Source organism: Ictidomys tridecemlineatus, chromosome 11 (genome assembly GCF_052094955.1).
Source record: "Ictidomys tridecemlineatus isolate mIctTri1 chromosome 11, mIctTri1.hap1, whole genome shotgun sequence".
Taxonomy (NCBI): Eukaryota; Metazoa; Chordata; class Mammalia; order Rodentia; family Sciuridae; genus Ictidomys; species Ictidomys tridecemlineatus.
In genome coordinates this window covers 101,236,207-101,254,248 of record NC_135487.1, presented here as the reverse complement: position 1 = coordinate 101,254,248, position 18,042 = coordinate 101,236,207, and the positions used below count along the sequence as shown (strand labels likewise).

The 18,042-nt window shown below is 39.6% G+C and overlaps 1 protein-coding gene and 1 pseudogene across 1 annotated transcript in view; one reads left to right on the top strand and one right to left on the bottom strand.

Moving 5' to 3' along the window:
* The window catches only part of LOC144368631 (uncharacterized), a 424,865-nt gene that overhangs the window by 95,214 nt on the left and 311,609 nt on the right, over positions 1 to 18,042 (bottom strand). The gene's annotated exons all lie outside the window — the stretch shown is intronic.
* On the top strand, positions 9,984 to 10,501 carry LOC144368183 (S-phase kinase-associated protein 1 pseudogene; annotated as a pseudogene).

Here is an 18,042-nt window from a genome sequence, read left to right as displayed (position 1 = left end):
TTTCAGACTCCATCTATGTGGTGCAGGCGCTCAAAATTCTGGAGGCTGTAGGAGCTATTAGTGACACCCATACTGTGTCTGTTTACTTTAATCAGCTTCAACAGCTTATCCGTAGCCGTACTGCCCCTTTCTATCCAATGCACATTCGGGCTCACACCTCTCTTCCTGGCCCGTTATCACAGGGTAATGCCTGTGCTGACTCGGCAACTAGAAGCCAGTTGGTATGGTTGGCCTCCTCCTTAGAAGAAGCTAAATTGTTTCATCACAACTTTCATGTCAATGCTATGACACGGCGCAGACGTTTTTCCATCTCCAGAGCAGATGCTCGTCAGATAGTATTACAATGTCCCCATTGTGTCACATTTCTTCATCCTCCTACTTATGGTGTAAACCCACGAGGATTGAAGCCATTGGTTGTCTGGTAAATGGACGTAACTCACGTGCCTGACTTTGGCAACCTCAAATATGTACATGTTTCTATTGACACATACTCTGGAATTATTCATGCTTCTGCTTTATCGGGAGAAAAGGCACGTAATGTTATTACTCATTGCTTAGAGGCATGGGCAGCATGAGGTGCACCTGCATCCCTTAAGACTGATAATGGACCTGCTTATACGGGCAGACAGTTTACATATTTTTGTTCTACTATGGGAGTACAACTTGCTCATGGGTTGCCTTACAATCCTCAAGGGCAAGGCATTGTTGAACGTGCCCACCACACCTTAAAAGAAACCTTAGAAAAACAAAAAGGGGGAATAGGAGTTGACCACACTCCTGAAGAACGCCTGTCCTTAGCTCTTTTTACCATTAATTTTTTGAATTTGGATATTCATGGCCGCTCTGCGGCCGATAGACATGTGTCCCCTCAGCCCTCTGTGACTGGCTATGTTAAGTGGAAGGATGTTCTTACGGGCCAATGGAATGGCCCTGACCCCGTGCTGACATGGGCACGAGGATCTGTATGTGTTTTTCCCCAGGATCGCACGGAGCCGCTGTGGATCCCTGAACGCCTGACAAGAAGAGTCTCGAGATCTACTAACCAGCAGCAGGAGGTGCCACAACAGTCCCATGATGAGGAGCTTCATTCTGATGAGTGCTCTGGCTCTGATGCTGGTGCCAACGGTACAGATGGCACCAATGCAGTGGTGGGCAGTGGCACGGGCATGGCCAATGCCAATGCCAGTTCATAGTAATTCTAGTGTCCTCCCTACTCTTTTTTCTACCTCATGTGAGATGTCTGCTCCTTGTACCTCTCCTAGAGGGGACATGGAAAATATTTTTAATCAGTCTCAAGTTAATCTCACAGGAGTTTTTTGTTTCAGCCTTGGGAACACTAATTGTATTAGCCTTAAGACCAAAAATTTGACTAACTGGGAGGACCCATTGCGGTCCAGTCGAGTCTCAGGGAGTATTCTCAGTGCTGTATTGAGCCAAGTAGTTTCAGGGAAGCAATCAGGCTCAGGGACCCCCACAACTAGCTCTGTTTTAAACATAACTACTTTAGCTATTATCTCCGAGGTACTAATCCCAATGCCTCCTTCTTCTAATAGTACTTGCAATGCCACTCATTTCAAGGCCTCTCCCTACTGTACCCCTAATTTTGGTTTTCCCCTGACATTTACGCCTTGTCAGGATCATTCTTGGGAGAAACATCAAGTTGCTAAAGGTTTCTCCTTTCCCCCCCCCCTTAAGAGATATGTTTATAACTTTAACAACAATGCCAACTCCTCTACAGGAACAGGTTGGTCCTGGTTTCAATGGCTCATTTCCAATGAGAAGGGGGCTTCAGCCGATATTTCCGCATTGGCTCAATTACTAGGAGCCAAAAGTTGGCTGGCTAATGTTTCTGGCACTACTAAGGAGAGTGAACGAGGTAATAGGCTTACATCTGTTTCGTTCAACTCTCTGTTACATTATGCCACATTGCCTCCTGCAATGGTCTATATCCAATCCCTGTTCCTGTTCCTTTTAGCTAATCACACCTCATCGGGGATGCTGGATTGTTCTATTATTACCTGTTTCTTATCTGAGTGTTGGAATGGTTCTTGGACTGTAGCAGTGATTATGAAAATTCCAACTTTTGTCCCAATCCCAGTCACTGCGGATCCAGATAAATTTCCTATTGTAGAGCTACTTAGAGTCCGCAGAGATTTTGGAATCACAGCAGCTATAGTGACAGCCGTGGCGGCGTCTGCTGCTGCAGCAGTTACGGCCGGAGTAGCCATGGCCAGTCAAGTACAAACTGCTGCCACTATTAATCAAGTTGTTCAACAAACGTCCACTATACTTGAATCGCAAAATGCGATTAATCAACATATTTTGTCAGGGATTTTAGCTACCAACCAAAGAATAGATTTTCTTCAAGCTCAGGTAGAGGAATTGGCTGACCTAGTACTTTTAGGCTGCATTGACCAACGTGCACATTTATGTATAACCTCTGTCAGATTTAATGATTCCAGGAATGCTTCCCACATCATTGGTGGATATCTGGCCGGAAATTGGTCCATGGAAGCGGAAGACATGATCCAGTCTCAACTAACCCAGATAGCTGTCTTGAATAGTACCCGTGTCGATCCCGTGACTCTGGGTCAATTCACCAATTGGATATCTTCTGCTTTTTCCTTTTTTAAAGAGTGGGTGGGAGTAGGCATTTTTGGTGCACTGTGTTGTTTTGGTATGTTCCTCTGTTTGTGGTTTCTCTGTCTCCTTAAAGCTCGTAGTGCTCAAGATAAGGCTATGATCATACAAGCTCTTGCTGCTTTAGAAACTGGCAACTCGCCACAGGTCTGGTTTGCGCATCTTAAGCACTAAACTTTTGACATGGTCATTGCACTCCAAGTTATTATAACATTGCACTGGGATTGACATGTCTTTCCTCGTTATTCTCTTAGTGTCAGAATGCCCTTGCACTCTGCCGGTCTTGCTACCATTGCACGCAGATGGGTTTCTACACTAGTGCCTTTGACATGGTCGTTGCACCCCAAGTTATTATAACATTGCACTGGGTACGACATGTCCTTCTTTTGTCTTTCTTTTAGTGCTGGAAAGCCCTTGCACTCTGCAGGTCTTGTTGCCATTGCACGCAGAAGGGTTTCCACACTGGTCTTTATCTATCACTTTAAAGTCCGTGCCTTTCTTTCAGGGTGCTGCCAACTTGTTTGTAGTTGTACTTCTGCATGGCCACAGTTCAACCTCAGCTATTCCCTCTTACTCACCATCGTCACGATACAGGATGCGAGGCAAGGCACTGCACTTGAGTGATCCATTGAGAAGAGGGACCTCAAGGGGAGCATGTCCTATTGCATGCGGGTTTGACGTGTCTCCGCCCCGCCCCACGAAAAAAGGCGTCGGCTGATATGGTGTCAGATCTGGGGAAGGCGCTCCTTGGGGCTGGCCCATACTATGCAGCCACTTCTGCACAGTGGGATAGGACCTCTACTCTCGCCTGTATTGTCTTAGTGAAACAAAAAGGGGGAGGTGTGGTGAGCCATTCCTGCGGACCGTGGTCGCCATTACATGATGGCGCTGGCTCCGCTGTGGTCAGTGAAGGACAACTCCATATCAAAGAGAGTTGGCATGTTCCCAGCTCCTTATCAGAGAAAGTTGGCGTGTCATTTTCTAGCACCCTGTGAGAAGGGTACATGTGGCAGCTTCGCATTGGGGTTCGCGGTGCTTTATTAAGGCTGGGAGGGGCATCCGAAGTAGTAGTAGAAGAATTATTAGAAGAATATCAAGGGCCTGAATAAACTGCTGAAAGAAGATTCCTGAGTCGCGTCTTCCTTGCGGGCAAGGGGGGTCGCAACACTTTGGGACACTTACTCTGGATTCCAAACAACTCACTTAAAATCAACTTGTAACATATAGTATCTTATCAATTGGATGCTAACTATATTGATGGAAAGTATTCTGCATAAATTAATGTCTGGATTACATGCAGCAAAGTAGTTTACTATTTAAAGAAATTTTGTGGAAAACCATTTCATGATCATTGATATTCTTCTATATTATCTGAGCTATAAGCATAGCAAGATATTCTTAAAACATAATATTTACATGACTAAACCCAGGGCTTTGAGTCTTTTTCAGATATGTTTCTTAGATCTGTAAACTTCTCTTTAAAAATACAAGTTAATTTGAAATATATGGCAAAGCCATCAGGGTTTCTTCAAATAGAAGGACCATAAGTATTCTTTGCAGCTTGCAAATTTCCATTACCAACACACAAAGCAAAGAGCTATCTCCTTCTAAACACATCAACTTTTAGATCACAGCATCTCCTTTTTAGCATTATTTAGCAATTTTTTTTCCTAATGGAATATCTGAATAGCACAGGCACAATTAAGATTGTTAAAGTGTGAAAAAAATTATTTGAATTGGGGAGCTCTCTGGATCCAAAATAAATAGCTAAACTATAAACAATTAGAGTCTTCTTACATTTTGCTTCAATTAGCCTAACTCATGGATAAGGCCTTTATGGATTGGGTTAAGAATTTCTACCTCTCTCCTTTGATAAGTACTTCTATTTTCCACATTGCAAACACTGCAGAGGTTGGGTGGATGTATGTGGCCTTCATTGACCGTCTCTGGAATCCTTCCCAACACTGAAGTTCTCTGAATATTCAGTGGAGAAGCAAAGTCCTTAAGGTTTTGTTTGGTTTTGTTTTCCTCCTTTGCATTCTCTTAGCCATTCTCTCAGACGTTTGCCAGAACTTCCAACCAGGTATCTTCCAGATGTGTCAAGCTATGATCTAATCTCTAATTCCTAGAAACTTCCCTGAGCTCTGATCATGTCATTCTTCCCTTGTTTCTGGGTCATGTGCAGCTCTTTTCAGGTCGACTTTTACTTCTGCACCGGCTGTCTTGATGCCGGTTGACATGCATTCCCTTTCATACATTCACCCCTTACCTACTACTAAGCTAAGGGACTAGACTTCCTAGCAAGTTCCCAGTTTATTTTATTTTTTTCTATTTCTGTCCCCCATGAAGTTTACAGCTGGAAAAATGACAAAGATAACACAGTACATCCCATCTTTCACGTTAACACAAATTGCCAAAGTAGATCGACAACGAGAGGCATTTTGAAAGTACACACAAAAAAATTCTAACTTGTTTCATTTTTACCATCAGAAAACAATTTAGAGGACAATTTTCAATAAAGAGAGGGTGGGGCATTTCTTTATACATACCTGTCCCTTTTAATTTAACATACACTGAATCTGAAGGTCTAGGTCCTGGATAACCTCAAAGATACTGAGATACTACGGAGCCTGCGGGCCATGTACATAAGTCTATTTGTGCTGCTTTACCAAAAGACCCTAGATTGGGTAATTTATACGTAACAGAAGTTCTTTTCACTCAGTTATGAAGGCTGAGAAGTTCAAGGTCAAGGTACCATCAGAATCAGTGTCTGGTAAAGGCTTTCTCTCCGCTTCATAATGGCTCATATGACAATTGGCACAAAAGCAAAAGACACTCAGGTGCTCCTTTCAACCTCTTTTATAGGAGCACTAATCCATTCACAAGAACAGAGGCCCCATGACTTAGTGACTTACCAAAGGCCCCGTATCTTAGTGCTGTAATGCCACGTATTGGCATTGGCATTCCCACATATTAATATTGGAGGGACACATACTTTCAGATTATAGCACCAAGGTTCTTTCCCCTCTTGCCAAACTCAGTCTCAGTGAGAGATGTTTTCAAATTAAAATGTGTGTTTTCCACTGAATTGTGGCATTTATCACTCTAAAAGGCTTTCAACCTTTTGTTTGTTTCTTTTGTGTGCATAAAAATGAATAAAGATGCTGTCTACAAATGCTGTGCAGTCTTTGTTACTCTGCATTATTGTCATTTGTTTCGAGACTTATATTTGACATATAAGAATGCCTTCTTATAATTAAATGGATATGGTAATAAAGCATTTTAATAAATTCAATCAATACATGTATAAGATTTTGTTTTTCAAAATCTCGTTCTTGCTGGTACTGCCAAGAAATCCAGCACTAGTAGATGAAAGAATTTTAAAGCTGAGCTCCATATTGATCAGTCCTTTTACTTAGTATTCCCCTTGAATTTTATGTTTCCAAAGAGGTTACAACTGTTCGTCATGTTTCTGTATGTCAACCCTGGTAGACAAAATATATGGCCAAATTCTATTTTCCAAATTGTGACACTGAGATATAGGGAAGGTAAATTTCTTCTATTCCAACTGAGCGAAGAAAATTGTTTTAATTCATTTTTGCAGTGAGATAATTATATGAAGTTCTTGTTAAGTGATGTCCATTTACCTTATTCTTGCTCCTTTTTCCTCTAAAATCAAAACAATCAGCAGATATGAACTGTCTCCTGTACTATGAGCTATGAGGATACAAACAAATATGTGAGCATTAAAGACTTTATAACTTACTTTTTAAAGAAAATCCATATATCCTATAAAGAAACTTCAAGTGAGGCTGGGGATTTAGCTCAGAGGTAGAATGCTGGCCGGCATGAGTGAGGCACTGAGTTCCAGAAACTCCAAGAGAATCTGTATTAAATGCCCTGTTCAGTACTACAGACATTGGGACCAGAAGGGCATGCCTTCAGGTTGAAGTGGTCAGAGAAGTCGCACTTTGAAGCTGATTCAGTTTGAGAAGGCATTGCAGACCAGGAGGCCTACAGGAGCATAGGCCAGATGCCCCAGGGCACATGTTCTATTCAGAAGACAGGGAAGGTACTAACTGAGATGGGAAAGAAATTGTCAGCATTTATTCTAACATTGTAAATCAAACATAAGACAGGTGATTGAGTTCTGAGAAATGTGCAGTCCAAGCTTCTTAAAGATTAAGCCTTATCTTGTTCTTCGTAATTCTTTATAACTGCTCATGATGCTTTTGCAACACTGAACACACAGAGTGACTAAAATTCTTCTCTTTAAAAGTAGGAAAATTTTTGTCACTCTCATCTTGATGAGAAAACAGAGGTTTACGATGTCATTTGATTTACATCAATATAACTATTCCACCTAACTCTGCGATCAGTCCCCAGACATTTATCTTTTCCAAGTCTTTTCTCTTAATTACTATGCTGCACAACATAGAGCTTCTGGGCTGTGGTTCTGGACTCAACGACTTCACGGCTGTCAACGCCTGGGCAAATTACTTAATAAATCCCCATCTGAGTTTCCTTATCTATGATCACAATTGAAAATAGTAACGCCTCCTGGAGTGCTGTGAAGAATCAATGAAACGGCATCTCTATATTACCTAGTCCTTTCTCCCCATGTCATCCACCTCTAAGGTTTAAAGGCATAATCTACTAAATTTCTTCCAACAGTGATCACATGGCTCGATCTAAGTCCCCAAATCATTCAGCAGTGCTTGGAAATCCAAGTTAACGAAGGTGGTGAAGAGATCTCTATGAAACTCCCTTGAGGGGAGTTTCACAGTTGGAAGAGTCTGATATGGAGAGCTAAGTTCTACCTCTGCCACATCTCAGAGTGACAGGATTATGGCAGAGCAGTAAGTGTTCACACCCTGGGCACAGACTGTTTGGGTTTGAATCCTGGTTCAGCTCTATTATCAGTGTCCACCTGGATAAACAATTTAATCTACCTGTGCCTCTGCTTCTCCATCTCTGAAATGGGAATGCCAATAGAGTATATTTGGTAATATTATAATATTATTATATATCTCTCTAAGTAAATAGTGATATTAATAATAGTATTATAGGGTTATTCCAAACTCTGAGCACATTAAGGTACCTAAACACTGTGCTATGTATTCAAGAAATTTTAGCAGACATGGTTATTTACACATTATTATTGCTCACAATAAGCAAAACAACTTTGCTTTCACATTACAATAGACATTCACAGACACTCATTTATTAAAGCATTATTTTTATCCAGTGAGAATGGTTGAATAATGATTATTATCCCCATTTCTTGATAGTTTTATTTCTGGAGAGGGGTAAATTATTCATTATTGTATAATTTTTTTTCAAACAATATGGAGACATTTAAATAAAAACATAGAAATAAAGTTGAATCCCACTACCTAAAAGGAAATCACAGTTAGCAATTTGATAAATCTCCCTCAAGCACCTGTCTCTTCCTGAGGGAGGGGAAGGCATATGTGTAGAAAGTTTTGTTATGGATGGGACCATATTAAATGCCTATTTAACAAGTATTAAGAGAATGCCAAGCTTGGATCAGGGAACAGAGGTAGAACTAGGGGGACATGGATGGTTTGAAATACACTAGGAGTAAAAAGGACTTCATGATTGCTTAGGTACAGGAGATGAGGAAGATTGGGGTGACAGAAATACAAGTTTTGCTTAGTGTAATAGGATTGGTTGGTGGGGTATTTATTTAGCAGAACAACACCATTCTACAATTTTTTTAATTCATTCATTAATAAAATATGGTAATTTTCTACCAATCAATTACCAGTACATTATCACTTTTCAATGATAGCATTGTCTTTTCTTAGATGTATAGTTTCATATGCAATTTAGTTTATTTCTGTATTGACACATATGGGTCGTCTCTATATTTTTCACAATTTTCAACAAAGTTGTAGTGGATATCTTCAAGAAGACATTTGGTTTTCCACTTATTCAATCAAGTACTTAGAATACATTTGTTATGTGTCCTCTTAAAGCCCATAGGTGAGACAATGCAAGAAGGTTCATCGGTGAAGTGTTTTGAGTTATAAGAGCTGGAATCCAATAAGTGAATTAATACCTTCATTGGGATGAACTGAGAGGTAACTGAAGGCTGGCCATGTGTGGCTGCAGGAGTTGGATCCTAGGGTCATGCCTTTGGAATATATATTTTGTCTTGGCTAGTAGAGTCAATCTCTCTCTCTCTCTCTCTCTCTCTCTCCTCCCCCCTCCCCCCATCCCGCTTCTTGAACATCATTTATCATCATGTCCTGAGCTGGTTTTCTCCACCACATTCTTCTGCCATCAGGTTCTGTCTCACCTTGAGCCCTGAAGAATATAGGTCAGCCATCTATGGACCGAGACCTCTGAAACCCCTAAACAAACTTTTCCTCCTCTAATTGTTCTTGTCAGATCTTTTGGTCAAAGCAGCAAAATAGCTGAATAAAACCAGATTCCAGGAAGGGGAAAGTACTTTGCCAAAGTGTGTTATTTTGATATACATTGCTAAATTTTGCTCCATAAAACCATACCAATTCATACTTCTACCAACAGAATAAGAGTGGCCATTCATCAGGAGCCATTTACTAACTCTCAACAGCAATATTTTATTTTTTTTCTTTTAACATTCTGTTTGAAAAAACAGATGATGAAGTTTTAGAAAAGTAAATGACAGGATATCATATAGAGTAGTGAAATGTGGAAATCAAGGTTTTCTCATTGGCACCGTGCTTGTTTTACTTAATTTACAATTTTTACCAATTAGTTTTCAATTTTTATGCAACATCCCTCAAAAGGTCAAAAAGTAAATAAGAAATCCAAACCCTTCATAAGTAGCACATCTTAGGTCTCAGCCCGACACCTGAAATTAAGAATAAATGACTCAGGAAATCTGGAAATCCTTTAATAAAGAGCCCAATGGAATGATCTTTCTTTAAGGGTCAGCATAAATAGCCTGTCATTCAAACATGTGTCACCTTCTTCTGGCTCTTTGCACTGAAATCTCTATCAAAACATTTTTTTCAGCCAGATGTGGTGAGCCGCGTCTGTAATCTCAGGGGCTCAGGAGGCTGAGGCAGGAAGGTCTTCATTTCAAAGCCAGCCTCAGCAAAAGCGAGGCGCTGAGCAATTCAGTGAGACCCTGTCTCTAAATATAATATGAAATAGGGCTGTGGATGTGGCTCAGTGGTCCAGTGCCCCCGAGTTCAATCCCTGGTATCCCTAGCAAAAAAAAAAAAAAAAAAAAAACTTATATTTTTAGTGGCATTGCATCTGTATTTCTCTCATCCTTGTGTAGATACCACCCTGCTCTTGTCCGCTCCTTCCTGAGACTGAACCCCATGGCTTCCATTAAGTGGCAGAGTTCTGATGGAGAGAATATTTGAAGTTGATGTAGAAATAGTCAAAAAAAAAAAAAACTGTTGACTACTGACATGAGGTTGGAAGGGATGGGAAAGGATGAGGAAGGAATTTCTTTACCAAATGTTAATGCAGCAATATTTTAAAAGGCCATTCAGTGTTCCACCCACCCTAAGAATGATGCAGCTCCTCCTGAGGATGATGAGAACAAAGAAAAACAGACAGATGGGATCCCTGTTTGAGATCAAGAATCCCTGAAAGTTGAAGGAGGAATACTTTCTGAACTTATTCTGGCTGCAAACTGCTCAGACATCACAGGTTTGCTTGATGTTACAGGCAAGACCCTTGTCACCATGATCAAGAGAAAACTCCTGGGGAGATTGACAAGACCTCTGATATCCAAAACAACTTTACTGAAGAGGAGGAATCCCACATACACAAAGAGAACTAGTGGTGCCCAGCGATGCAAATCGTTGTGCTCAACACTGCAACACTGTGAGGACTGTTCTGGATACTAATTGCCCTGTTCTGTATGTGATTGTCAATATTAGACAGACAATAAACACGTGCAGCAGCAAATCAATTGTGTTAATCTAATATTCATCCTCATTGCACCTAGATTGACTATAGAATCCAACTCTACGGCTGAGATTCTCCTAATGTGAGTGAAAGTTTCCTTTATCTTTACCCTGAATAAAACTGAACCATGGGTTTTTTCCAAAGAAAGTGGCATTTTGAGCATTCCTTCTTTTTATAAAGCAATTACTGCCTAGTTTATTCTCCAGTTGCCTTTAGTGGGCTTTTAAAAGTTGGCATCATAAATAAAACAACTTTCAGAAAGTTTTCTGAAACAGAATTATCTAAATGTTCTCTTCATTGACGAGTTAGAAACTGGAGAAAGGCTACTTGAAGTGAAAGTTCTTTGTGGGGCTATTAGGATGTTCACCTGCCTCCAAGAGTCCAGCAGTACCTGCCCTTGATTAGCCCGAATACAGCAGGGTCCCTTAACTGAACCCCAAGACTTTGGTTTAGAATCAATTAATATTGTTATCAATATTCTCCACTTGGAATATATTGCCTAGAGACACAGTTACTAACCAATCACTTGGTGTTTTTGCAGGGCAGAAATGTAAATAGACAGTTTGCTAGCTTTTCCATTGAAAACACTTTTTTTTTTTTAAAAAATTATCTTTTGAGGGAATAATATATATCTGGAATTCCCTTTTTAAAATACAAAACAAAACCTGTTATGGTAACAAGCACATTAAAAGCACTGTTATTGTGAAGTAATTTCATAACCTGATCACCTTCAGACCCCTTAAAAAAGGAAGCTCAGCCAGATCATGTGAGTTTACACCTAGGAAGAATTAGATCCAGAAAGATGAGGTGAGAGAATTGATCCCAGGAAATCTCCACTTGTTTCATAATATAGCACACAGGCTGCCAAGCATTCTAGAATGTTCATTATGGTTTAGTCACTTCCCAGAATGAGATCCAAATTCTTCACACAAAGTGTAGGCCACCAGTTCTACTTCTTTCCTTGTATCCTTGTCCCGAATAGGGCCTCTCCTCTCTTATAGGGCCTCTCCTCTCTTGTACACATGTACTTTTAACTAAAGAGAATAATGTTCCCAGGCCCTAAGCCAGGGGCTTCTCTGCGTGGCTTACAATGGATGTGTTCTAAAGCAGATGTCAGTGGCCAGAGTTGGAGGGATTGCAGTGCTCATGACACCATGGTTTTTGTTCCTTGGGGACCAACTAATCTGTGTATCCCCCTACTATGCCTCTGCCAAAATGTATGTCAAAAAAGAAAAGAAAAGAAAGAAGGGATCTGGGGAAGGAGAAGTGCAGAGGGGAGAAGGAAATCATTGGTACCTACATTTTGCTTTATGCCTTGCAAGGCATGTAATTTTTTGGTTAAATTGTGATGATAATCTCTCAATCTTTTTTCCTTCCCTTTTTTGCTCTTTTTTGTGTCACACTTTTTTAATGGCGTTTTTCTTTTCTGGGACAATATTTTGGAGAAAAGAAAAGGTCTTCTTTACAAATTAAGAGATTACTTCAAATAATAAGTATTTAAAGAAATGGTAAGTTATACCATTATAAAATTTTTTTTCTAATTACTTATACACTAAAGTAGAATACACTTTGACATCATACATAAATAGGGTGTAACTTCTTATTCTTCTGGTTTTACATGATGTAAAATCACACTGGTCATGTAGTCATATATGCACCTAAGGTAATAATGTCCAATTCATTCCACTATCCTTCCGACCCCTTATTCCTTCCCCTCCTTTCACTCCTGTCTACCTAATCCAAAGTAACTCTATTCTTCCCTACCCTCTACCAGTTTATGGTGAATTAGCATCCACATATCAGAGAAAACATTTGGCCTTTGGTTTTTTTAGGATTGGCTTATTTTGCTTAGCATGATATTCTGCAGCTCCATCCATTTACTGGAAAATGCCATAATTTCATTCTTCTTTATGGCTAAGTAATACTCCATCGTGTATGTATATACCATATTTTCTTTATCCATTCATCTGTTGAAGGACACCTAGGTTGTGTCCATAGCTTACCTATTGTGAACTGAGCTGCTATAAACATTGATGTGGCTGCATCTCTGTAGTATGCTGATTTAAAGTCCTTTGGGTAACTGGATAAAAATGTTGGTTCCATACCAAGTTTTCTGAGGAATCTCCATACCACTTTCCATAATGTTTGTACCAATTTGCAGTCCCACCAGCAATGTATCAGTGTTTCTTTTCCATCACATCCTTGCCAACACTTACTGTTGCTTGAATTGCAGTGACATGAAATCTTAGAGTAGTTTTGATTTGCATTTTTCTAATTGCTAGAGCTTTTGAACAGTTTTTCACTTATTTGTTGATCAATTATATTTCTTGGTCTGTGAAGTGTCTGTTCAATTCCTTAGCCCATTTATTGACTGGGTTATTTATTTTTTTGGTGTTAAGTTTTTTGAGTTTTTCATATATCCTGGAGATTACCACTCTATCTGAGGTGCATGTGGTAAATATTTTCTCTCATTCTGTAGGCTCTCTCTTCACATTATCGATTGCTTTCATTGCTAAGAGGAACATTTGTAGCTTGAATCCATCCCATTTATTGATTCTTGATCTTACTTCTTTCACTTTAGGAATAATATTCAAAAAACTAGGAAAAAAATAGGGATAAGAGGAGCATGCCTCAACATTGTAAAAGTTATATGTGCTAAACACGAGACCAACGTCATTCTAAATGGAGAAAAATTGAAAGCATTCCCTTTAAACACTGGAACAAGGCAAGGATGTCCTCTTTCACCACTTCTACTCAACATCATCTTTGAAACTCTAGCCAGAGTAATTAGACAGGAAGAAAGACATTAAAGGGATACAAGTAGGAAAAGAAAATCTAAAACTATCACTATTTGCCAATGGCATGATTCTGTCTTTCGAAGGGCAAAGAATTCCACCAGAAAACTTCTAGAACTAATAAATAAATTTAGCAAAGTAGCAGAATATAAATCAATACCCATAAATTAAATGCCTTCCTATACATCATTGATGATTCTACTGAAAGAGAAATTAGGAAAGGTACTCCATTCATAATAGCTTCAAAAAAAAAAAAAACCTTGGAAATCAACCTATCAAAAGAGGCAAAAGACCTCTACAATGAAAACTACAGAACACTAAAAGAAGAAATTGAAGAAGACCTTTGAAGATGGAAAGATCTCCCATGCTCCTGGATAGGCAGAATTAATATTGTCAAAATGGTCATACTATCAAAAGCATTATACAGATTTAGTGCAATTCCTATTAAAATCCCAATGACATATTCAAAGAACTAGAAAAGGCCATCATGAAATTCATTTGGAAAAATACGAGGCCCAGAATAGCAAAAGCAATCCTTAGCAAGAAGAGTGAAGCAGTAGGCATCACAAAAACAGAACTTAAACATACCACAGAGCTCCAGTAACAAAACCAGCATGGTATTGGCACCAAAACAGACATGTAGACAATGGCACAGACTAGAAGTCAGAGAGATGAACCCACATAAATACAGTTTTCTCATATTTTACAAAGGTGCCAAAAACATTCACTGGAAAGAAAATAGCCTCTTTAACAAATGGTGCTGGAAAAATTGGAAATCCATACATAACAAAATGAAATTAAACCCTTATCCCTCATCATGTCTGAAACTCAACTCAAGTGGATCAAAGAGTTAGGCATTCGAACAAAGACTCTGCACCTGATAGAACAAAAAGTAGACCCAACTCTTCATCATGTCGGCTTAGGATCTGACTTCCTTAAATGATACCTTTTTGAGAAAGCCATTTATATTAGATTAACAGTAACAATAACAAAAAATCCTTTCTATAATAAAATTATTTCCACCAAATCATGAAACTTCATCATGCTTTCAGCAATCCTTTGATAGTGATAATGAAAAATTAAGTTTCTAGGAAAGGTCAATTTTCTGATTAAAAGTTTCAAATCTTAAGTGGCAATTCTCTCCAGGGAAAATATTTCTACAAAGTACAGATCTGCACTGCTGATAGTCAACACAGCCTAGGGGAGGTGTTGGCTATTTTTAAATTCATTGGTGATCCCTAATAATTGTGGAGTTTACCTTTCTGTAAACATTTTCATGAAGATAAGGAGGAAGCAGGAAAGAAAACCAGTGGAATGATATGCTTTGGAACCTATGGCTAGGATGCATCCTCAGGGGAGTATTTTCAAGGTCTGTCTTTTTCCTTAACAGAAACTAAGCTAGCCAGTAGAAACCTATGGTCAGGTTCCAAATAAAAATCTCTTTACCACCTTTTACAAGATTTATTACAAAGACATCAATGACAGTCACTCAAAGAAACAAGTGAGGATCATTTCCCATACAATTAAAGAGCTTTCCTCTCCTAGCTGAATTCATCAAATGTCCTGCTAAATAACATTGTGACTTTGCACTTTGCTCCAGCAGCACTGACTGAATAGATTTCCTCATATGTCCTTGATAAACACCTCAAATTCCTAGGTGCTTAAACTTTACTCAAGACATTATCAGTCTAGCTGTTTCTACTCTGCTTGAGCCAAGGTAAGATTTACATTAGTCCTTTGCTAATGTCGGTATTGACTCCCATAAAAACTATCATCACGGAGATAGCATCTGGCACCTAATGCTTTACCAAAGGTGCCCAGAGAACTGGAGGATATGCTCCAACTTTCTAAAGCCAGCAGAGAATTCGTCAGCTTTTAGGAAAGAGAGGGCACCAGAAAACACATCAGTGCGTCTGTATTCCTCATCTTGCTAATGATAACAAACATCCTAATGCTATGCAGGTAAAAGAAGGCATTCATGGTCTAATACATGAGATGTTCTAAACTCAGGTGATTCGGTCATTTATGTACCTTCAGAGCTGGCCCAGTACAGCATCTTTATAAGAACTAGAAAAAGGCATGACCTCTGGGGTGGACACAGTCCCATGCCTAGAACTAATTCTTAAGAAGTGGAGCACAAACTGATGTCAGTCAGACCTTGGCGGGACACTTTGCAAGTGCACAATTCAGTTTAATTTCTTTACAAAGGTCAAGGGATGCTATGGCCGATGTCATGTATTCCAGGCTGAGCATTGAACAGAGGAAAAAAAAGAAAAAACAAACAAACAAACCTGAGGTTCAAGACTAACTAAAACTGTACTAATATTTCATTATGGGAAATATATTCCTTTTATATTTAGATACATACTTGCTTTGTTTTGAGGGAGAAAAAAGCCCCTAAAAATAACATCCATCTTATTAGGGCAGAGAAATTAGAAGTTGATACCAAGTAAATTCTGGTTCAAGTTCTCCAGAAAACTACAAAGTAATTTGTTTCCCCTTGATTTTTTTTATCTATTTCCTGAAATCTATCTCCTTGTACCTTCCCAGCCCAATCGTTAGAGCAAAGAGCAGGAGTGAAGGAAAGATTGAGGACTTAGTTGAATTTAGTTGTGTCTAAACTATCAGATTTTCCTACCTGGTTGGCTAAGCCAGGTGCCTTTGTGCAGATGAAGATGTCTCCCAGTCTCACAAAGACTGTGAAAACCAGTCCAATATAGGATCTTGGCAGCCTTGCTCCGTTGTCACTGGCGTGCCAACAGAGGAGAAAAATGGGAGATGGAAAATTAAAAGTCAAGGAAAACAGAGCAGTACTCTCCACTCAAATTCTGTTTCAGAAAAGAACCACACAAAGACACAGAAACTCACAAATATATACACACGCTCTCATGAAAATTTAGCAATAAATTTAGAAACTACAACTGAATAAAGAAAAGTCAACACAGGATAGGACTGAGAATCTGTTGTCATGATTACATTATTTTTGGTTGTGCTCATGAAGCAATTTGATGCATAATGTGCTTAATGAAGTGGGCATCTTGAGGAATTCGGCCCAGTTTGGCATTTTTAGTTGAAGGAAAGTACAGACCAATATTTAAAAACAGACAGCAGAATCCTAAGAATGGTGCCAGCCTTTGGAGTCAATGAAGGGAATTCCTGAATACATCTCATGGAATCTCTCTGCCCAGTGACAAGTAGATATCCTGTCAGGCAAGACAGATAGCCTCATTTGAAGTAAGAAGTCCTGAACAGATGAGAATCTAGGCAAATCTCTGCTAGATTCCAGATGTTAAAACAAGAATTTCTGCCCAGTGCTATACTCAGGCACACAATTTTCCCTCCACACACATACACACGCATACACATGCATCATGTGTACATACACACAAAGTTCCATAAATACACACAAGGAATGCAGCTGTTTTTACATTTAAAAATTCCACCTGCAGTGACAACCGTTTCCGATCTCCGTGACTAAAAAGATTTCTCTGGTCCCAACTATTTTCCTTCCTTTTTTCCTCTCTCCCTTTCTCCTCCCTCTCTCACTCACTCTCTCCCTTGTCTTCTTTTACTTCCTCTTCTTTTCTCCCCTACACTGTTATTCAGAATGACTGTCTTTTGCTTTATGACAAAAGAAGCTTCCAGAAGACCCTGATCTGCTTGCAGCCCTGCTTCTTCTCTCACCATCTCCAGATGCCTCTGTGTGATTTGGGCCACCCAGTCTGCAGTGCTGATTGGTCTGCTCTGGTTGTCTTGCTCCTCAGAGGGCTTAAACCAGGCTCCCTATTCCAGCTGTTTTTCCTACTGGAGATCCACAAAGAGAAGATCATGGACTCCCGGGAGGGGAAATGGACATTAAACAGTACCGTACACAAGAGCAGGTAGACTAATGGAGTCTGGCCTAACAAGATGAAAATCACAATGGAATCAAGCCTTTGCTGTTAAGCCAATGTAGCAACTCTCCACAAATTATTACTGCTTCTGATACAACTAGCAGAGTTCCGGGTAGCCCACGTGAAAGTGACTGTGTCTGTGTGTGTGCATGCTTTATTCTCAAAGGGTGTGACCTGTTCGTTTTGAAAGAAGAGAAGGTGGGTGCCCTATTGGATGAAATGCTTGTGAAGTATAAGCTTGAGGCAGTGACCAAGCTCACAAAATTGCCCTAATTGTTCTCACATTTCATGGCTTTGTTCTTGTGTTGACCCCAGAGCAGTGCCCTGAGAAACATGCTGGGCTAGTATCTGATGCAGAACCCAGTTCATATTGCTATAATTCATTTCAATTCGATGGAGTAGTAAGAGTTTGTGTTAGGCCTGGTAGAAATACTGGGAAATAGCAGTGAACCAGGAAAATAAGGTCCCTGCCTCTGTGGAGCTCGTAATGTAGTGCAGAACAGTTACTTCCTGTACACTTGCAGTATGGTAGCTGTTAGTGAAATCATTTAAATACACAATAACTCAATATCAAGAATCCTAAATGACTCTGATTTTTCATACATTGTATGATTTATTCTTAGTACGAAAGTCCAGATATATTGGTGTACATGCAAATCATTTTGAAGGCAAAGAAATATTTCCTTCCATAAAAAGATCATAGTAGTGTATACTATAGGGCATCTGCATGGTGAGCTGCCAGTCAGAGGCACGAGCACACAAGTCTCATAGGT